This window comes from Zalophus californianus, chromosome 4, assembly GCF_009762305.2.
Source record: "Zalophus californianus isolate mZalCal1 chromosome 4, mZalCal1.pri.v2, whole genome shotgun sequence".
NCBI classification, from domain to species: Eukaryota; Metazoa; Chordata; class Mammalia; order Carnivora; family Otariidae; genus Zalophus; species Zalophus californianus.
The window spans coordinates 64,569,458-64,591,862 of NC_045598.1; the positions used below are offsets into that span (position 1 = coordinate 64,569,458).

At 36.9% G+C, this 22,405-nt stretch overlaps 1 protein-coding gene across 6 annotated transcripts in view; it reads right to left on the bottom strand.

The window, feature by feature from the left end:
* ZZZ3 (zinc finger ZZ-type containing 3) overlaps positions 1-22,405 on the bottom strand; it is a 101,346-nt gene that overhangs the window by 60,648 nt on the left and 18,293 nt on the right. For 2 of the 6 annotated variants that reach the window (XM_027584178.2, XM_027584129.2), the window contains exons 2-3: positions 3,765-3,899; positions 2,025-2,178 (exon numbers count right to left, since the gene is read on the bottom strand). The exons of 2 other annotated variants lie outside the window; for them this stretch is intronic. The gene's annotated coding sequence lies outside the window, so the exon portion shown is untranslated. Of the gene's footprint in view, positions 1-2,024; positions 2,179-3,619; positions 3,686-3,764; positions 3,900-22,405 lie in introns of all 6 variants that reach the window. 2 more of the 6 variants (XM_027584141.2, XM_027584150.2) reach the window with 2 other exon arrangements.

Here is a 22,405-nt window from a genome sequence, read left to right on the forward strand (position 1 = left end):
TCAAACTAGATTAGATCTATGTATAATATATCCTTAAATTCCTTGAGTCTAGTAATAAAAATTTATAAATAAAGCCATGATTACTTTGGCTAAACTAGTACCAAAGAGAGGACTCAAATCTCTTGCCTGACATTAACATACTGCATGCACTTAAGGTAATAAATTGGTAAAAATTCTTAAGACTAAATGAAATTTAAACACTCTTCCCTCTGATTTTGTTTTCTTCTGTTCTAACCTTTTTCTTCATCTTTTCTATTTTGAATAGGCATATATAAAGGCACATACTTTCTGTAGTTATCTAATAAACTGAGCACAAATTTCAATTACCAAAAAGGGACTAAATCTGTCCTGATTATCTCAACCAAGTCTCAAAGTTGTTTTGCCATGCTTAGCTAAGTATTATAGACTAAAGTAGCTGTCTTCCTCATTTTAGCTGCATAATACAGTTACTAAAGAAATTCAGTGAAGAGGTTTGGAGCACAAAATTATATTCCTGCTAAAAATTAAATTACTAAGGGAACAGAAAGGAACTTATATACAAACTAAGTATCTCAGAAAATACCCTTGGCTAGTTAACTAAATAGGAGGCACATGGTGAAAACCTTAGCCAGCACCCAACTAGAACTAGAAATTCAATCATCTAATTTCAGAATTAAGGGAAACTATTAACATATTCATATGGCAAAACGCAATCTAGCAACTAGAATGAAGTTTTTCCTATATGTTATCTACCAACTAATGAATATGGCACTTCCTAGAACAGAAGAGAATATGACCAACCCATCACTATAATTAAAGAGACTCCCATCCTTTCTTCTCCACCCTTACAAGCTTTCACCCTTTTGGAGAGCACATCAAGGACAGTCAACCAAATTTCAACCTGTCTATTCATGTTAAGCCCCAAATCCTACCTATAATTCTAACATCTCACCCGTGCTGTTGAACTATCCTCCCCCCAAATTTTAATCTACTTATACCTCAAATCTAACTGTAGGATTCTGAAACAGTATCAGCTGCATTTCAGATCATAAATGTCCAGCCCTGTGATCCCATCTGCAGAACTGCATCAATATGAACTAAAAGGAATAATAAACATTAAACTAAAATGGTCCACCTAATGAAACACTACTCTAGCTATCACCTTTACTTATGAGAAAGAAATCTCAAAAAGATTTTTCAAAGATAATACCTATAACCTTCTGCTCCACTATAATTACTAAAGTAGTATGGTTTATTTTGGGAATTGAGGGACTGGCAATCATCCATTAACATCAACGTTCTAGCCGATATTTATTAACACAATATTTAGTTTTATTAATTGAACAATTTTTAGGAAACTGGTCGTGATACCATACCAAACCAAAGTGAAAGGCAAAAAGAACTGGAAAGTATTACCAATATGATTTCTACCTAGAACATAAACATGAGTTGCTTAGTAATGGTTCAGACCATCCTTGTCATACAATTTTTTTAAGACAAATTTCTTCAGCTGAGCAATTACCACTATCAGGTTAAAAGTAGGAGAGTGAAACGTGGGAACCCACCTATGCAATTCAACTTAAAGTTCTTAATATTTGTGTTTTGAAGCTGTGAATTCTATTATGTACTGCCTTACATAAAGGGATCTCTTCTTTCTTCCCCATTAAGAGAGACAAATAGATATAGATAACATAGATACATTGACAGAAAGCTGAATGAATACATGCTTTAAAAGAAAATTGGGGAGAAGTAGAAGTCAAGGAATTTCATAATGCCCCTTGAATCAAAAATACCTAGGGTGTCAAAGACAGGTATAATGCTCTCGAGAGTCCAATGTACTTAGTCACTTCATTTATACCCCTGTTGCGAAGAGTGGGAAAATATTTCATCCCTAACCCATTCCCTATAGCTCCACATTCCTGTGAACTGCCAGCCAACTGCACAAAATGCCATGCAGAAGAAAGTATAGAAATGTAACAAGTCAACCCTCCCACAAAAATATCAAACTATAGTTGTCTTCACTACTGCAAAACTAAGTAACTTACCTGTACAACCAAAGATCTATCATTGTGGAAATATTATCTCTTTTTCTTATATCCTGAAGGAGTTGGAGCTATGATCTAGAATAGAGCTTAAGCATCAGGGTTTCAGACTCTCAGCTTCAGCCATGGAGAATACTAGAACCTCCTAAATTCCTTTCTTTAAAATAATAAAAAAAAAAATTAAAGAAACAAATTAACTTATGCTAACAGATTTACCCCTTCTATAAGAGGAAATAGCAGATAACAGAGTATCTATTCATAGTAACATCTTAGTAACTCTGTAGCCTCGGAGATACCAAGAAACTGGAAAAGGATTTTTAAAAACCAACAAAAACAAAGCAAAAAGACCTTGAAATATACTGAATCCTCATAACAACTTATTACTAGTTTGCATCAAAATGTTACTCCATTCTTCTCTGGAGTCTATGGGCAATATTTTGTTGAGGTGACCCAAAGACTGCCTTTGATAAAATTTCTCATACAGAATTTATAATCTCTTACTCTTATTCTAGAGGCCCTCCCAAACTTTGGCCTTCAAGTATTCAAAACTGGGACTGAAAAATAATTTCAGTTATGCATACCAAAGAATCAACTAAGTCTTCAAACATCTGTATGATAACCCTGATGATTACTAAAGTGCCTTAAGACTCTATTATCATGAAAAATTTCTATTATTTTTGGCATATGGATTTTCAACTAGGACAAAAACAATATGGATTTTCTGCTTTTAGTACCCAGTTGGCCAGATATTTTAATTAATCTAAGTATACTCCATTTCTTGGACAGTCTCTTTAATTAAGAGTTTTACTTTATAATAATGTATATATGATATCCTTTTCAGAGAATCTGGCTAATTCGTTATCATAAGTGCCCATCTGGAAACAAGGAGGAACACCAGGGAAAAGACTAGTGATGTTTATGATGCAGACTGTCACTTTATTATAAACATGAAAGTAAATATTCTAAAAGTAGATATTCTAAAAGATTTTCACAATGAAGGATTACAATTTTAAAACTGATGCAGTTAACAAACCTTGTAAACTAGAGTTACTGCCTAGTAAAAATAAACAGATTACAGTTTTAGTAAGCTAGGAGATCAGTACTAATATCTAATATCTACAGATGCAACCTCTCCCAAATATCGCCTGTAAATTCGTGAAAAACACAACATAGGAAAATTGTCTAAATAAAATTATTTAATACATTAAGAAATATTCTAAATTAACATAAGGAGGGTGCACAGTGAAAACATGATCCTACAAAAAGTAACCCTTGACTTGAAAATTCACTCATCTTACAACAAAGATTCCAACTGCCAACTCCTTAACACCCAACCTCGAAAGCCTTTCACAAACATGGCAAAACGTTACATTCTATAGCGTGTGGTGGGGGTGGCAAAAATCAGGGGCAGAGGATCCACAATTTAAGATGTATCTCTGAGTACACATGGAGATGCCCATTCCAGCACTTTATTCCAGTTCCAGTTGGCCACCTTCTACCCATTGTGGATTGGGTTTACTATAGGAGCCTCACTCATTATATTTTTACCAGGCAAGGATATCTGCAACTGTCATTTTCACAGAAGAACTGATACTTACAGCTGAGTTCTAACAGTATTATGATAGACAGGATCACCCAGATATGTTTCTTAAAAGCCTGATACACTGAAAAAGAAACTTTAGTCAATTACTTCTACTAACTAAAGCCCCCTTGGCCTTAATTAAGATTACATTTTTTTCTTACCTTTTTAAAAGTGTTTTTCGCCTAGTATTTGATTCCCAAGCGTCTGTATTTATCTGTCATCACTGTTAATGTCCATGTTACATTGAGACTTCAGGTATTAATTATTTATATGGATGTACTAGCACAACTTGATATCTGTGAAGGGAAACCACAATATAGTCACTATGGATGTGTTACTGTTTACAGGTATGTGGATAAAAGTGATATTTCTAAACACTTAGATAACACACTGCATTCTCTAAGCTGTACAAATAATTCCTTATATTAGGTTACAAAGTATGTGCTATCTTCAATAGACTAAGATGATTTGCTAACACTCTTACCAATGCTTCTCAGAGTACCCACATAAAATGTTTCAAAATTTAATTCTAAATTAAAATTCTTACAAATTTGAGAGCTCTACAGATTCCTTTTCTAACTACCAATGTAGACATAGCTCATTTTCCAGAAGCCTGTAATTGCTCAGGCATTAAAAGTATTTTGGAGCTCCTGGGTGGCTCAGTCGTTAAGCGTCTGCCTTCGGCTCAGGTCATGATCCTAGGGTCCTGGGATCAAGCCCCGCCTGGGGCTCCCTGCTCAGTGGGAAGCCTGCTTCTCCCTCTCCCACTCCCCCTGCTTGTGTTCCCTCTCTCACTGTGTCTCTGTCAGAGAAATAAATAAAATTAAAAAAAAAAAAAACAAGTATTGTGTGTGTGTGTGTGTGTGTGTGTGTGTGTGTTTTACAATAAATCTATAATGGTTAAAAATGCAGTAAAAAAGATCATGACTTTCTCTTAAATGTGACTTTAAAACATTCCATGTCTTTTAGAGTAATGATTTTGTCTTATCCCTTTACAAGTGATTTTTGAACAGTAGCTATCCAAACATTCCCTAAAAGTGAGCTTCTTTAGGGTGCCTGGGTGGCTCTGTCGTTAAGCGACTGCCTTCAGCTCAGGTCATGATCCTGGAGTCCCAGGATCAAGTCCCGCATCGGGCTCCCTGTTCAGCAGCGAGTCTGCTTCTCCCCCTGACCCTCCTCCCTCTCATGCTCTCTCTCATTCTCTCTCTCAAATAAATAAAAAAATCTTTAAAAAAAAGTAAGCTTCTTTAAAAACCTAAGATTTTTAGATTATAGATTACAACTCTGAGAAACACATCAATGAACTTATAATCATGAAAAAAAGCATTATATAAACTTTTAAGTCATTCCAACCAGTTTATTAGAAATACATGAGTTACAAAAAACCTCATTCATATGTATCATAGAAACCTACAAATGGCATTCTAAAATGATTTACCATTGTATGCCATTCCAAATTCCTATATAATAAAAAGAAAAAGCAAAAATCTACACAGAAATGCAGACAGCCAGAGTGCCTGGGTGGCTCAGTTGGTTAGGTGTCCAACTCTTGATTTTGGCTCAGGTCATGATCTCAGGGTTGTGAGATCAAGTCCCAAAGTTGGGCTTCATGCTGGGCATGGAGCCTGTTTTGGATTCTCTTTCTCCCTCTCCTTTTGCCCCTCCCCTACTTGCGTGGGCATGTGCATATGAGCATTCTCTCTCTCAAAAATGGAAGGAAGGAAGAACGGAAGGGAGGGAGGGAGGGAGGAAGAAAGGAAGGAAAAAGATAGCCTTACACCCGTTTGTGAATAAAATTTGATAGTGGAGTTGTCAACCTGCCAGATCTCACCAGTGAAAAGCTTCATTATACTAGAGTAGAAACTTAATATAATGTTATGCCAGTTATGTTTCAATTAAAAAAAAACCAAGAGAACAAGACAATGGAATAGTGTTTAAGAAACACTGATATCTACCAACAAGGACTTACAAGTCTATTCATTTGTTTACAAATGTTAAACAATACCATAAAAAATTAACACTATTAGCGTAAACACTAACATCTTTATTACTAAATTTAAAAGTTGCTATATATTCTCTTGTAACAAGCAAATTATACTAGCCAAAATTCTTATATTCCTTACACTGCATTCTGTTTTCTTCACTATACATTTCAAATGGAGCAGATAGGGTAGTTTGGTTTGTGATAGCTACAATAATTTTTTATTTGAATTATTTAACTATAGTAACTTCCAGAAATTTAAAAAACTTAGCTCTTCTGTCTTTTAAAAGCATACAAAATGGAAAACCATTTAAATCCTATTCCTAAGGCCTTCGTATTTATTCCTTGCTACAGAACTTTGCTTGTTTTCACATACTAATAAAATCAACAGACTATTCAAGAATTCCAAAGGCAAATCCAAAACCAATCTTGACTGAAAAGAATTACTTTTCCTACTATTTGCAGTCTAACACTGGTGCTACTGTGCTAAATAGATTACAGAATCTAAGATTCATGGCACATATGAAATCACTTCAAAAGACTACAGAAAATCCCAGTAGAAAATATTACCAGTTCTACTGATATAACAAAGTTATAAGCTACACAACTTACTATAAAACTGTGATGTCTAAACTAAATGCAACCTAAATTATAAGACACTGAAATTTTTTTAGTTTTATAGAACCTTAGAAAAATTTCAAGACAAAAGTTACATACAGATTCATATTAGTACCCAATTCTTCAGTGGCTATAAGTGAAAATACTGAATTGTGCACTATACCCTATCTTTAAATGATTTTAAAAGAAACAGATGAGGACATTCAAAGGTGGCTGTAAAAAGCATTAGGATAATGCTCAGGGACAGAAACACCTTTGCTAGACAATTAAACTTATCACACTCACTTGCTATAGATAACTAAATTGAATATTTGGTGCAAAGTATAACCAAAGAAGAGCATACTTTCCTGGGTCCCTAAGTTGTCTGGAACCACAGTTTCTGTGTCTTGGATGCCTTCAAAAGATTTTAGAGATAAACCTATATTTCACAGTCAACAGAAAGGTAGCAGAAGCATGGGTTTGATAGGAGACAGAAATATGATTCCCTACCATCAAAAATAACTAACAACTATCTGACCATGCGTAAGACACTTTGCTCTTCTATGCTTCATTTCCTCATCTAATAAACAGGAGTACTTCTCAGGGTTACTCTGAAGTTCAGAAGAGATTATGTCTGTGAAGTACTTTAGCTTACTGGTTTTCAAACACTAGTGTGCCTAAGGAATTCCCGAACCCTGGGGCGCATGACTGGCTCAGCTGGTTAAGCATCTGCCTTCAGCTCAGGTCATGATCTCAGGGTCCTGGGATGGAGCCCTGCATTGGGCTCCCTGCTCAGTGGGAAGCCTACATCTTCCCCTCCCTCTGCATGCATCTCCTTCCTCTGCCTGCCGCTCCCCCTGCTTGTGTTCTCTCTCTCTCTGTCAAATAAATAAATAAAATTTAAAAAAAAAAAAAAACACAAAGGGATTCCTGAACCCAACTACCCCAGAAACTGACATTCAGTAGTTCTGGATATGCATGCATAAATCTACATCTTTAATTAAGCACTTCAGGTCATTCCAAAGTAGGGGCTCCCCAAGGATATGGATCATACTTTGAAAAAAGTTACATCAGTTTCTTCTGAAGCTTTAGTGTTCATAAGCACTACCCTAGGTACTTGTTTAAAATGCAAATTTCTAAGGGTGCCTGGCTAGTTCAGTCAGTGGAGCAAGTGACTCTTAATCTTGGTTGTGGGTTCAAGCCCCACATTAGGGGTAGAGACTACATAAAAATAAAATCTTTAGGGGCACTTGGGTGACTCAGTCAGTTAACCATCGGACTCTTGATTTCAGCTCAGGTCATGATCTCAGAGTTGGGGGGTTGAGCCCTATGACAAGCTCTGCACTCAGCAGAGAGTCTGCTTGAGATTTTCTTTCCCTCTCCTCTGCCCCTCTCCAACACACTTGAGTGTGCTCTCTCTAAAACAAATAAATCTTTGGGCGCCTGGGTGGCTCAGTTGGTTAAGCGACTGCCTTCAGCTCAGGTCATGATCCTGGAGTCCCGAGATCAAGTCCCGCATCGGGCTCCCTGCTAGGCAGGGAGTCTGCTTCTCCCTCTGACCCAACCCCCTCTCATGCTCTCTCTCTCTCTGTCTCTCTCAAAAGATACATAAAATCTTTAAAAAAAATAAAATAAAACAAATAAATCTTTTTTAAAAAATAAAATCTTTAAATAAACTACAAACTTCTAAACCTCATCCTTAGAAATTCAGATTCAATAAACTTGGGGCAGGACACAGAATCTTCATTTTATCAAATACCACAGGTGATTCAAATGCAAATAGCTCATAATCCATCCTTTTAGAAACCCTGCACTAGATTCTTTCCCCTACATATTTCCCATATTGTATCCCATCTCTGTAGTATCAACATCCAAGACCAACCTTAGGTTGGTCATCATCACATTCACATAAACTAACGTACCTGCCTTTTAATTGGTCCTTCTACTTTTAAGTCTCATCCCTTATAAATGCATGTTCTACAGAGTGATCCAAAATGCACACTTATGTCCCTCTCCTACCTAAAATGCTTCCAAGGGACTTCCACTCTTGGCCAAGACAAAGTAACAGGAATGAGATTTATGCTGTCACCAAAACCAACTAAAAACAACTAAAAATCTGGACAATATGTATGAAAACATTTTTTCTTTCAGACACTGGAAACCAGACAACGTAACATAGGACAGTTATCAATGAAAAGAGGAGAAACAAATGAGGCAACGCTCATAATTGCTCCAGCTTACTGATGGGAGAGTTTCCAGACCACAGAGTGTGGAGGGTAATTAATGAGTTAAAAAGATGAACTGAGTAGTTTGGGAAGACCAAAGTAACTACGGTCCCCAGAACATCAGAAGATCTATAGAAATCCCCCTCAGCCTTGACCTGAGTACTGACCATTGTGCATGTCCAAGGCCTAGAAAAGGCTTGGAAAACCATCTATAAGGAATACAGAGAATGATATACATAGCCAGGGGTATACTGGAAAATTTTTAACAACCTGGAGCAGTTAGTGGTTTGTAGTTCCCGGTTTACAGGGTTACCAATGTCTGTGGTATGAATATTCCCACCTGCAGCCAATTTCAAGCTATTAACTATCACTGAGTGCTAAAATTAGAAAAAGATACATGGTAGCACATCAAACATTATATAGTATTTCTACCATAGAGCTAGAACAGATGTAAATTACCAACTGTGCACAAAAATAATATATAATAGGATAAAGAGGTAATGAGTTTTGAGGCATCATCCTTTGTTCTTAATGTAACGGATTTAATTATAAGTGTATACAATTTAATTCTATTAAGAATTAAACCAGCTCAGGGGCTCCTGGCTGGCTCAGTCAGTGGAACATGCAACTCTTGATTTCGGGGTTCTGGGTTTGAGCCCCAAGTTGGGTGTAGAGTTTACTTTAAAAAAAACTTTAAAAAAAAAAAGGAAAGAAAAAATAATTAAACCAGCTCTGAAACTTCCTAACATTTTAACAAACAGCTCTCACAAGCTCCACGTCCATGGCTCACACTGCCCACAGCTCACCCAGGGACACCAACAGTCTGTATACCTTCCAGCCAGAGTAGAAAACCTTCTAATTCACAGGATATCAAGTACAGTGCTCAGAGGGGCAATGCCTCAGTAGTGCGGCAAAATGAGCTCTAAAGACTACTCTGGTCCCACCTAACAGAATAAAAGCAAGCCTAAAAAAAAATAATAATAAAGCCATTTCCAAGGAACTTAACTCTGTCCCAAAAAAAGCTCAAGAATATTCACAGTAACACAAAAAATTTCAGCACCAAACAAGGTAAAATTGACAAGGCCTGGCATCCAATCAAAAATCAGCAGACATGCAAAGGAGGAAGATACCAGTCATAATGAGAAAAATAATCAACAGAAATTGATCCACACATGATAGATCTACTATACAAGAACATTAAATCAGTTATTATAAATGCAGTTCCTGGGGCGCATGGGTGGCTCAGTTGGTTGAGCGTCTGCCTTCGGCTCAGGTTGTGATCCCGGGATCCTGGGACCAAGTCCCACATCAGGCTCCTTGCTCAGCAGGAGGCCTGCTTCTCCCTCTCCCTCTCCCAATCCCCCTGCTTGTGTTCCCTCTCTGGCTGTCTCTCTGTCAAATAAATAAATAAAATCTTAAAAAAAAATTAAATGTAGTTCCTATGTTCAAAAAGGTAGATAGATGGAAAGATTAAGCATGTTAGGTAGAGTTATGAAAGACTTTTTAGAAATTTGATTGTTTTAGTAATAAAAAAATGCTGGCTGGGATTAACAAGAGATTAGACACTGCAAAGAAAATATGTCAATGAACATGAAGACACAGCAGCAGACACTATACAAAACAAAACAGAGGAAAACAAGACTGAAGGAAAAAAAAAGCATAAATAAATGTGGGACAACATCAAGCATCCCAGTACATGGGTAATCAGAGTATCTAAAAGAAGTAGGAAAGGGGCACCTGGGTGGTTCAGTCGGTTAAAGGGTATGACTATTGGTTTTGGCTCAGGACATGATCTCAGGATCCTGGAATTGAGCCCCACATGGGGCTCTGGACTCAGCGGAGAGTATGCTTGAGAATTAAGACAATTAAGTAGTTATATCAAGACAAATACCTTCTCCAGGGGCGCCTGGGTGGCTCAGTCGTTAAGCATCTGCCTTCAGCTCAGGTCATGATCCCAGGGTCCTGGGATCGAGCTCGGGCTCCCTGCTCCGTGGGAAGCCTGCTTCTGCTTCTCCCTCTCCCTCTCCCCCTGCTGTGTTCCCTCTCTCAGTGTCTCTCACTGTCAAATAAATAAATAATTAAAAAAAAAATAATCTGAAACCAGGGGCTCCTGAGTGGCTCAGTCAGTTAGGCATCTGCCTTTGGCTCAGGTCATGATCCTGGAGTCCTGGGATCAAGCCCCACATTGGGCTCCCTGCTCAGTGAGGAGTCTCTTCTCCCTCTCCATCTGCCCTTCCCCCCCCAACTCTTGCTCTCTTTTGCCTCTCTGTCAAATAAATAAATAAAATCTTTAAAAAAAATTTAGGGGCGCCTGGGTGGCTCAGCCAGTTAAGCATCTGCCTATGGCTCAGGTCATGATCCCAGGGTCCTGGAATTGAGCCCCACGTCGGGCTCTCTGCTTAGTGGGGAGTCTGCTTCCCCCTCTCATTCTCCCTCTATGCCCTCCTCTCTTTCCCAAATAAACAAAATCTTTAAAAAAAATTTGAAAATCAAAAAAGAACAACCAAAAATGAACAAGTAACCAAAGAAAAATGCAGATAAGCTAGAATCATCAAAATCAAAACACTTTGTACTAAGAACTCCATCAAGATCATGAAAAGACAACCCCCAAAAATGAGAGAAGTATTTGGAAATCATTTGTCTATAAAGTTCTACCTTTACAACATAATGAAAAGACAATCTGATTTAAAAACAGGCAAAGGCCTTGAACAGATTTCTACAAAGAAGATATACAAATAGCCAATAAGCACATGCAAAGATGCTCAACATCAGTAGCCATCAGCAAAATACAAGTAAGAACCACAAAGAGATACCACTTCATACCCACTAGGATAAACATAATAAAAAGATGGACAATGCTAAGTGTTGGCAAGGATGTGGTGAAATTGCTACCCTCATACATTGCTGGTAGGAACAAAAAATGGTGCAGCTGCTTTGGAAAAGTTTGGCAGATCCTCAGTAAGTTAAACATAAAATTACCCTATGACCCAGGAATTCCACTTGTAGATACATATGCAAGAAAAAGGAAACAGGCTCACAAAAAAACTTGTTCACAAATGTTCATAGCATGGGCGCCTGGGAGGCTCAGTCGTTAAGCGTCTGCCTTTGGCTCAGGTCATGGTCCTGGGATTGAGCCCCACATCAGGCTCTCTGCTCAGCAGGAAGCCTGCTTCTCCCTCTCCCACTCCCCCTGCTTGTGTTCCCTCTCTCGCTATGTCTCTCTCTGTCAAATAAATAAATAAAATCTTAAAAAAAAAAATGTTCATAGCAACATTATTCATAATAGGCAAAAAGTGGAAGTAACCCAAATGTCCATAAACTGTTGAATGATAAAACAAAATGTAGAATATACACAATGGAATATTCTTCAGCCATAAAAAGGAGATGCTGAGACATGCTACAACATGGATGAACCTTAAAAACATTATGCTAAGTAAAAAAAGCCAGTCACAAAAGGTCACATTATATGAAAAGGTCACGTCATACTATCTGTTATGGTAATCTGTAGTAAGTGATTACAACTTGGTGAAAGCTCAGGTGATGGGTAGCATTTTTTAGCAATAAAGCATTTTTAAATTAAGGTATATACATTGTTTTTGCAGACATAATACTATTGCACACTTAATATACTACAGTATAATGTAAATATAACTTTTATATGCACTGGGAAACAAATTCATTTGACTTGCTTTATTGAGATATTTGCTTTATTGCAGTGTTCTGGAACCGAGCCAGCCATATCTCCAAGGTATGCCTGTATAAAAGGATAATACGTCATGACCAAATGATGTTTATCCCATGGTTTACATGTATTTAAGGTTGGTTCAATATAATTCACTTTATAAGATCTTCTATGCAAATACTGAAAAGGCATTTGACAACAATCTATATCCCTGTCTATAGTGACAGAAAGGAGATGGATCGGTGATTGCCAGGGTACAGTAAGGGGGGAAAAAGAGAAACAATAAGAAGAGATTACGAAAGGGTATGAAGAAACTTTGAGGGGTGACAGCTAATGTTCATTACCTTGACTGTAGTGATGACTGCACAGTGTATACATGTATGAAAACACATCAAATTACATATTTTAAATTATTGTCCAATAAATTACTCTTCAATAAAGCTATTCCAAAATAAAACACCTTTCCAGGAATACAGATTAAAATCTTAGTTTGTTAATGAAGATGCAAACTGTATCTGGGTTGTTCCAGCCCTACCTAATTCCACTCTAAATCCTTCCCAGCAGCCAACCTGATCTAAGTTCCAATCTCTGATCACAAAGGTTTTCAACCATGGTTAAGGGTTAAGTATCAAAATCATCTGTGGCACTTAAAGTAGGAATCTGATTCTGTAGGTCTGAAATTCTGTCCAGTTATAATTTTTTTGGTAATTTTTTAAATTTTATTTTTACTACTTTTAACTTTTCTACTGAAGTACAACATACAGAGGAAGTGCACAAATTATAAATGTACAGCCTGAAGAATTACTACAAAGCGTAAGTATATATACATAGATATATATATATTTAAGTTTATTTTTAAGTAATCTCTACACCCAACATGGGGCTAGAACTCAAGACCCCAAGACCAAGAGTCACATGCTCTTTTGCCTGAGCCAGCTGGGTACCCCAAGAGGCATATATTTTTTTAAGAGTTCCAAGGATGATTTTAATGAACAGCCAAGGATTAAAACTACTACCTCTGCCTCAAGCATCTTTTATCTTCCTTTCTCTTTGCTCAGCTAACACTTATCTGGTCCTTCAAGTCACAGATCAAATGTAAGCACCTCCTCCCTCCAAGAAGCTATGTGTTCTCAGGGAACCCTGTGTATAGCTCATACCACTAAGCATATAGGGTATTTTTCAAACTGTTTTTTAAGGCAAAAACTCTTAAGTTATATGCTAGAAAAAAAGAACAGAGTAAAATTATTCTAGTTAAAAGCAAGTATATTGACTGCAGGATAAAGAGCTTGCCCACCCTTCTTTGAACTATCCCACTAGGAGATTAAAAATTGCAACTTACTATACTCATCTATTTCTTGTTTGTTTCATTTATCATAACTACTTTATAGCAAGGCCTTTCTTATTCTTCATTTCTCTGATGCCCAGAAAACATTCATTTAACATTATTATTGGGACATTATCCAAACAGAATAAATATGGAGGATAAGTCAATCAGGGGAGAAAAAAGTTTGAGAAAAGGGAAACAGTACCTATGGTGGCACTGAAATAGAAAAAGACTAGGCCTATCAGAGGAACTGGAATGAGGCCAGGGAGGCTGAAGCCTAGTTAGCTAGTAAGCATCATGAAATAAGCTTTAAAGCAGACAGCTGTTAAGACAATGAAGGGCTTCATAGGCTATGGTAAAAATCTGATCCTTTCTGTTTTTTATTTACTTTTTAAATTTTATTTTTGATTATTTATCCTATGGAAGATTTTTAGTAACATAATCTGATACACATTTTTAAAAGATCATCCTGGGGGCGCCTGGGTGGCTCAGTTGGTTAAGCGACTGCCTTCAGCTCAGGTCATGATCCCGGAGTCCTGGGATCGAGTCCCACATCAGGCTCCCAGCTCGGCGGGGAGCCTGCTTCTCCCTCTGACCCTCTCCCCTCTCATGCTGTTTCTCTCTCTCTAATAAATAAATAAAATCTTAATTAAAAAAAAAAAGATCATCCTGGATGCTGTGTGAATGTGAACTGAAGAACATAATGGGAAGGGACCAAGACTGTAACAATAAATGTGATTAAAAAGGAATAAAAGAGGGATGGTGCCTGGGTGGCTTAGAAGGTTGAGTGGCTGCTTTTGGCTCAGTCATGATCCCAGGGTCCTGAGCTCGAGCCCCACGTTGGGCTCCTTGCTCAGAGGGGAGCCTGCTTCTCCCTCTCTCACTCCCCCTGCTTAGGCTCACTCTCACTCTGTGTCAAATAAATAAAATCTTTAAAAAAAAAGGGAATAAAAGAATAAATAAAAGTTTAAGTAGAAAAGTGGTAACATCCAATGCTGTCACTCATTTTCATTCATTCAACAAACATTGAGACCAACCGTAGTCTTGGCACTGTTCTGGGCATTGGGAATGTAAAGAAAGTTCCTGCTCTCACAAAGCTTATATATATATATTTTTAAAGATTTTATTTATTTATTTATTTGACAGAGAGCAAGAACACAAGCAGGGGGGAGCGGGAGGGGGAGAAGCAGGCTCCCCACTGAGCAGAGAGCCCGACTCAGGGCTTGATCCCGGGACCCTGGGTCGAAGGCAGATGCTTAACCGACTAAGCCACCCAGGCACCCCACAAAACTTACATTTTATATTAACAGGTCAATAGATAAATTGTGTAAGGTGATACAGCTACAAAAAATACAGCAAAGTAAGACAATGAAAAATGATGGTTAGGGAGGAATTGTCTAATGACCTAACATTTTAATAGTGATCATGTAGGTGGTAGGGCCTGGTAGGCCACAGTTATGAACTTTGAATTTTATTCTGAGTAAGATGAAAGCCACTGGAGAATTTTGACCAAGGGAGGAACATGATCTGACTTTTACTTAAAAGGATCATTTGAAGAGCTGTGTTGCAGCACAAACTGTAGACAGCAAGAGTAGAAACACAGAGGATGGTTTTGGAGACTATTACTGCTATTAGAGAAATAATGGTGCAGTATCAGTTGAAGTGTTAAAATTATCTACTTCAACATAGCTTTTGAAGGCAAGTCCAACAGAATTCTCTCATTGGATGTGGAGCTTCAAGAAAAAGTCAAAGAATGAACCTTAAACATTATTCTTCTGCTCAGGGAGTACTCCTAAAAATGCTGTCCTCGTCCCTCTTTGTTACTGCCTTCTTTCATCCTTCCACAGGAACTGTACTAATGCTGAGAACTCTTAAATCTGTATGTCAGCGTCTACATTTCCCTTCAGAGGTTCAGTTCCACATATCCAACTGCCTGCTGACTCTACAAAAACCTCAAATTCTACTTGTTCAAACTGAATTCACCATCTTTCTTTCAGCCCCAATACCAATACCTGGTTCCTCCATTAGATTTACTTATTTAATGAATGACACTACCAAATCTCCTACTGACCAAACCAAAACCCCAGGAGTGACCCTTTTAATTCCCTTTTCCTCTATCATCCAATCCACACCTTCCATATGCATATCCAATCATTTATCATATGGGGGGGCTGGTACAGGATGGGCATTTTAACGATGTCACAGTGCAAGGGTAAGGAATTTAATTTGCTTTCTCTGACTTGTGGTATAGACAGATTTGAATAACAGATTAGTAAATGCTCTAATATTTGTTCAAAAATAATCTAGGGGAGTAAAAATCTTCAGCCAAAGACTATTCTTTGTAGAAGTAGAAAACCTCAAGCTAATTCTCAGAACGTGAACAGTCCACAGAAGCATAATTTATGAGTCACAGCTCAAGTTGTGAAAGCAATGTAAATCAACAAAGGCCAGTAAGAATAGGAGAATTTTTTAGACAGAAACTCAGAAGGCAACAACATCCACGTGCCTGGGTATAAAAGAAGAGATAATTTAAGAAACTGACAAAGAACCATTAGAGAGGACAGAAACCTGAAAAGACTAACCTAAAAAATCAAACTCTGTGTTTGTGCTACTGGGTCCCAAAAACTGGTCTTTGATGAAATGAGTAAAGTACAAAACATACCTCATTTTCTATTAAACCCAGATTTATTCAATTTAAAGAATTACTTTATTCTGAATTTATGCCACTCCACTTTTTTGGTATGAAAGGACTTTTCTGCAAATTATCTAATGTCATTTTTTAACAAAATTAAAAGGGGCCACCCCACACTGATCCCCAAAATTTTTTTGAAAATTATACTGTACTGGTCTATAAATTTTTTTTAACTCCTGTTAATTAAATACAGTAACTTAGAATCACTGAGGTTGTAATTATACTGATTATGATATCATACAAAAAAAAGTATTAAAAACACAGAATTGGGGCGCCTAGGTGGCTCAGTCATTAAGCATCTACCTTTGGCTCAGGTCATGATCCCAGGGTCCCGGGATTCAGCCCCACATCGGGCTCCCTGCTCGGCGGGAAGCCTGCTTCTCCCTCTCCCACTCCCCCGCTTGTGTTCCCTCTCTATGTCTCTGTCAAGTAAATAAATAAAATCTTAAATAAATAAATATAAAAAGAATTATCCAACTGCCATTTCTAAATATTATTCAACAATCCTATTTCATGTTAAATACTAAACAAAGTAAAAACATAAAAACAAGAGAATCCAAGGAGAAAAATGGGAATTCTAAAAACCCACTCAGAAAATAAATAATTAAAAACCCATTCAAAAGCAATTTTTCTATAAACTACAGACTCATTAACTATTAGAGACTATTTCCCATTTTCTTCCTATGAATCTCAGAGTTATATGCTGTTTTTTATGTGATAATTCAGTTTATTCTATACTTCTCAAAATATATTATTTATTCCTATGCTAGTAATTTCAGGCTGTAAAAAAATGAAATTTTATTTAGGTACTGTTCCTTTTAAGGGGTATTAGGAAAAAGTGCATGACACCAATCATTTTATAAAACTTTTTAACTGAGGCAACGCAAAAAAGTTATGTCAAAGAAAAGTCTAGGGGCGCCTGGGTGGCTCAGTTGGTCAAGTGACTGCCTTCAGCTCAGGTCATAATCCCAGGGTTTTGGGATTGAGCCCCGCATCAGCAGGGAGCCTGCTTCTCCCTCTCCCTCTGCCTGCCCTCCCCCTGGTTCTCCTCTGTCAAATAAATAAATAAAATCTTTAAAAAAAAGTCTAAAGTAAAGAATTATAAGGATTATATCCAGATATAACAAAAAAATAGAAGGATTAAAGTTTGAAAGACAGTGTTATTAGCGTACACTCCAAACACACAAGTTATTTTTCATAAACATCTAACTCCATATAGAAGATAAATTCCAAAGTGTTGATAAAATTCATAAATGCTATCTCATTTTCCCATTGATTTACAAATTCAACTTCAAAAGAAAATCTTTTGGCCTTAAATACACAAACCTTTCAATGAAAACTGTCTTTTAAAAATGGATTTTAAATAAACATATAGCAACAAGAGAAGGAGTTCATTTCAATGGTGCCCATTTTACAATGAACTGTAAAAAGAAATCATATAGGAGGGCGCCTGGGTGGCTCAGTTGCTGGGCATCTGCCTTGGGCTCAGGTCGTGATCCTGGGGTCCTGGGATCGAGCCCCATATCGGGAACCCTGCTCCACAGGAAGCCTGCTTCTCCCTCTCCCACTCCCCCTGCTTGTGTTCCCTCTCTCGCTGTGTCTCTCTCTGTCAAATAAACAAATTAAAAAAAAGAAATCATACAGGAGGTACTTTGACTAAAAACATTTTAAAGGTCTCTATTTAAAGTTTTCCAAGTTCAAAAAATGGACCTCGTTTAAAGGAAAAAAAAAAGGGAAGAAAAGAAAACCTCAGTATAGTTCTCCAAATTTCCTTTGAATATAAAGACTATTTTTATTTCTTATTTGCCCAGACTTAGCATCAAAAAACTTCACCCAGAAATACTTAAGGCTAGGTACTTGTTCATTTCTGGGTCTTCTGATCTTTTTCCCTTGGCTATAAAGTCATTACAGTTTTGCACTTCACCTTGGAGTAAGCTTCTTAGAAATAAAGAATAAATTCAGAGTATTTTTCCCTTTCGAGAGGTGAAATTTAAAGTCACTCTGTAATAGCTAACTGAGCCAGACTCAATGAGTCTAGTGGTTTGTAAACAAACCATTAACTCCTCTTAATTATATATCAACAAAGCATGTTTATTTCTGTAGAAGTTCTGGCCTATTGAGCAAATTAAAGAAACCAAGGAAGACTGGGATAGAAGGTATTTGAAAACAGTGGCTATCCACAAAACTCAGTCTTTGGAAAATTCTGCAAACATGAATCAAAGGTGATTTATCTATATGGTGTTGATGCACCTACAGCATATATTTGAAAGACATCTGAGTAGACTGGGGAAAAAACAAGTTTTAGATTCCCATCCAATCTAAACAACTTACTAGTTACATGACCTTAAGTGATTAACCTGATACTCAGTCCTCATCTGTGAAATGGAAAAAAAGCATTCTGACACACAGAATGGCCCTGAGAATAAAAGAAATTTATATAAAGTACCCCCAATATATAGGGCATAATCAATAGATGCATATAATTATGGCTGTTAACATTATGTCCACTTTGCCAGGCACTACACTTTATTTGCATTATCTCATTTAAAACTCTCAAAATCCTGGGGTGCCAGGTGGCTCAGTCGGTTAAGTGCCGGACTCTTGATTTTGGCTCAGGTCATGATCTCAGGGTCCTGGGATCGGGCCTGCATTGAGCCCCACGTCAGCCTCCACACTCCAGCGGGGAATCTGCTTGAGAGTCTCTCCCTCCCTCTCCCTCCACACCCCCTGAAAATAAATAAATAAATCCTTAAAACTCCCCAAATCCTATGGAGGTAGGTACATTATTCCCATTTAACAGACAAGAAAACTGAGGCTTAAAAAAGTTAAATACTTTACCCAACATTACACAGCTAATTAAGTGGCAGAACACAGAGTCTTAACCACTTTACTGATACTGTGTTTTACGGTAACAAAAGAACTTTCTCATTATACCTCCACAATAACTTCAAAAGTAGACAGGTAGGCGTCATCCTCATTTCCTATATATGGCAACAAACTCAAGGAATACCTATATCAGACAATTAATGGAGTCAGAACTTGAACCTAGGTTTTACTGCCTAAACCAGGGTTCAATCCACGAGACTCTGTAGCTCTCTGCATTATAATAATTCTATAACACTGTGAATGAAGAACTTTTTCCAGGAGAAAATAAGATAGGTTATGTCTGAAAAACAGATGATACATGATCTTAAGCTAATACTTCCTCCAAAGGGCAGTCAACATTCATGGTTTCCAGAAGTTAAGATAAAGATTTACATGAGAATATCCATAACAACTTTATAATACTTAAACAAAATCTGTGAGAATAGCCCAGTGCTGATCAAAAACAGAAGATATTTTGACAGGTCTATTATTGTTTTCTGTAGTATGTTTCTTGTTTAACAAATGATATCATTTAACACAGAACTACAGAAGAGAGTTTAATACTTCTTTGCAAATCAATCTCCTACAAAGTCATTCCCTCTCTGTGTTCATAAAGAGGGAAAGGATATCCACTTATGGAGAGGTGTGAGGCCTAAACCCAATACAGTGCATAAAGTTTGATACTGAAAGTACCCATCATTGTATTTTTTCTTATCTCCTAGAAAACTTAAGCAAGCCAATTAAATACTTATTATTAAATAAATAATACTGATATGTTAGCAAAGGATTTTTAAGGTCAAAATTAAAATCTAGAATTACCTTTGAGTTTTAGTCATCACAGTATTTTTAAATGTTTAAAAGGAACAAGTCCATTTTTTCCTTTAATAAATAGAAGTATGAGCAAATATGGTCATCTGATTTATGACAAAAGTAAAATACAATACAGTGAGGAAAGAAAGGTTTTTTTTCAAAAGATTATACTGGGTCAACTGGATATCCATATGGAATAGTATGTTTTGACTACTACCTCATGCCACACATAAAAATCAATTCACATAGGCAAAGGATCTAAACGTGAAGTGTAAAGAATTCTACTTTTTAGAAAAAAATGAGAACATCTTCATGATCTTGGAGTAGGCAAAGCTTTTCTTAAACCATTCACAAATAGTATTTGAAAAAAACAGATCAATTGGATATTATAATTTAGAACCTCTGCTCTGCAAAAGACATCATTAAGAGAATGTAAAGGTAACCCCAGGGTGATAAAAAATATTTGCAATGAATATTTTGATCAAAGAAAGGACTCAAGACCAAAATATATTCTAAAAATTACTATATACCAGTAATGGGGCACTGGCTCAGTTGGGTTAGCATCTGCCTTTGGCTCAGGTTGTGATCCCGGGGTCCTGGGATGGAGCCCCACATCCAGCTCCCTGCTCAGCGGGGAGCCTGCTTCTCCCTCCCCCTCTTCTCCCTCCACACATGCTCTCGTTCACTCTGCTGTCTTTAAATAAATAAATCTTTACAAAATAAATAAGTAAAAATTCCTATACACCAGTAAGAACTAGACAGACAACCTAATATTTTTTAAATGGGTATGACTCAACCAGACATTTCACACACAAAAAAGAGATTAAATTAGCCAATCAACATGAAATGACACTCTACTTTATTAGTCATCAGGGAAACAGAAATCAAAATCAAGGTGACTAAGATTTTTAAAAAAGACAAAACCAAGTATTGACAAGAATGTGAAACAGTCAACTCTGATATGCTATTGGAAAACTGTTTGGCAATATCAATTTAATAAAAACACACTGTCCGACCCACTCATTTCAATCCTAGGTATATACCCAATAGAAATACATACATATGGAAAAAAAATGCATGCACAGGTATACGTAAAGACATGTACAAGGATGTTCATAGCAGCACTATTTGTGACTGCCCAAATGCTCATCAACAATAGATAAATAATTTGTATTACAAAGCAGTGAAACAAGCTAAAAGTATATATAGCAGTATAAAGCTTACAAGCATACTGTTTTCCCAAAGAGACACAAATGCATACCGTATGTTTGAGAATGATGAAATAAATGTGTGATGACGCAGTTAATTTAAGCATGACTGAGCTCACCTACATGTACACATGAGTGCATACACACAGTGTATGACATAAGCAGCACCAATCATAGCTCCTCCATGAGATCTGGTCTATGGCTAATGAGCAGACAGCCAAACAGACAAGATTCTCTCAAGGTTAGCAAAAATTAAGGTTGAAACTCTCAGTGGCCAAGCAACAGAAGGTAACAGCGCCCTAAAAGGACATCGCTCAACTACTCTCATTTAGTTCTGCCTGAAGCCAGATAAACCACCTGAACTTTTTAATTTCATGAGCAAAAAAAATTCCCTTAGTTGACTGATGACTTAGAAGAAATGAGATGAGAAAGTATCTGTATATCAATCTGAGGTCCCAAGTGGCCTGGTTATTCTTAGAACAGAAGAGCTTGGAAATGATTCTTAGACCAGAAAGACTGATTCATTCCAAGATGCATTAATTGAGCACATGTTATGTATTATGCACTTACCATGATTAAGACACAATCTCAGCTCTGCACAACCATTCATCTTTAATGGACATTTGCAATCTAAGTATATATTAATAATTCAGCCAAGCCTATATGAAATGTCTGATGTAAAGATCCCTCTATTATCTTCAAAGATTTTATTTTATTTGAGACAGAGAGAGAGAGGGAGAGAGAGAGAAGAAATTCCCCACTGAGCAGGGAGTTCAATGCAGGGCTCAGTCCCAGGACCCTGGGATCATGACCCAAGCCAAAGGCAGACACTTAACCAACTGAGCCACCCAGCTGTCACTATTATTTTCAATTTTTATAAATGTTTCATCAACTTGCAGTTTTCCTCACTAAAGATACCTTTCATAGCTAATTAACTATGTACATTTTGAAAATGCTTATAAATAATCATGATTAAGTGCTTGCTTTTAAATATTAAAGACAAGTCTCACATTTATAATAATTTTAAATTCAAATTCTACAATGCTGTATTTAGAATGGTTATAAATTTGTCAATTAGTTAAGTTTAGGAAAAAAACTAAATTCCCATTCATTTTATTCAGTGATTTTTATCTGTAAGGATGTTTAATTTAATGTTAGTTAAATTTAATGTCAGTTTCTTTAAAACCCAGTCACAGGTAAATTACATAACCCTTTCTAAAAGCCATGCTCCATCCGTCCTAAGAATTCTCAATAGTCTTGATCAACAAAACAATCAAGAAAGACTGACTAGGAAAAGTGTCAAGAAAAAATAAAATAATTAAGACGAGACAAGCCAAGGTGAAGATTAATAATGAGTTAGAACATTTTACCATCCCTCTATCAGGCATGAGTCCTAGAAATATCTAAAAGCAAATAAC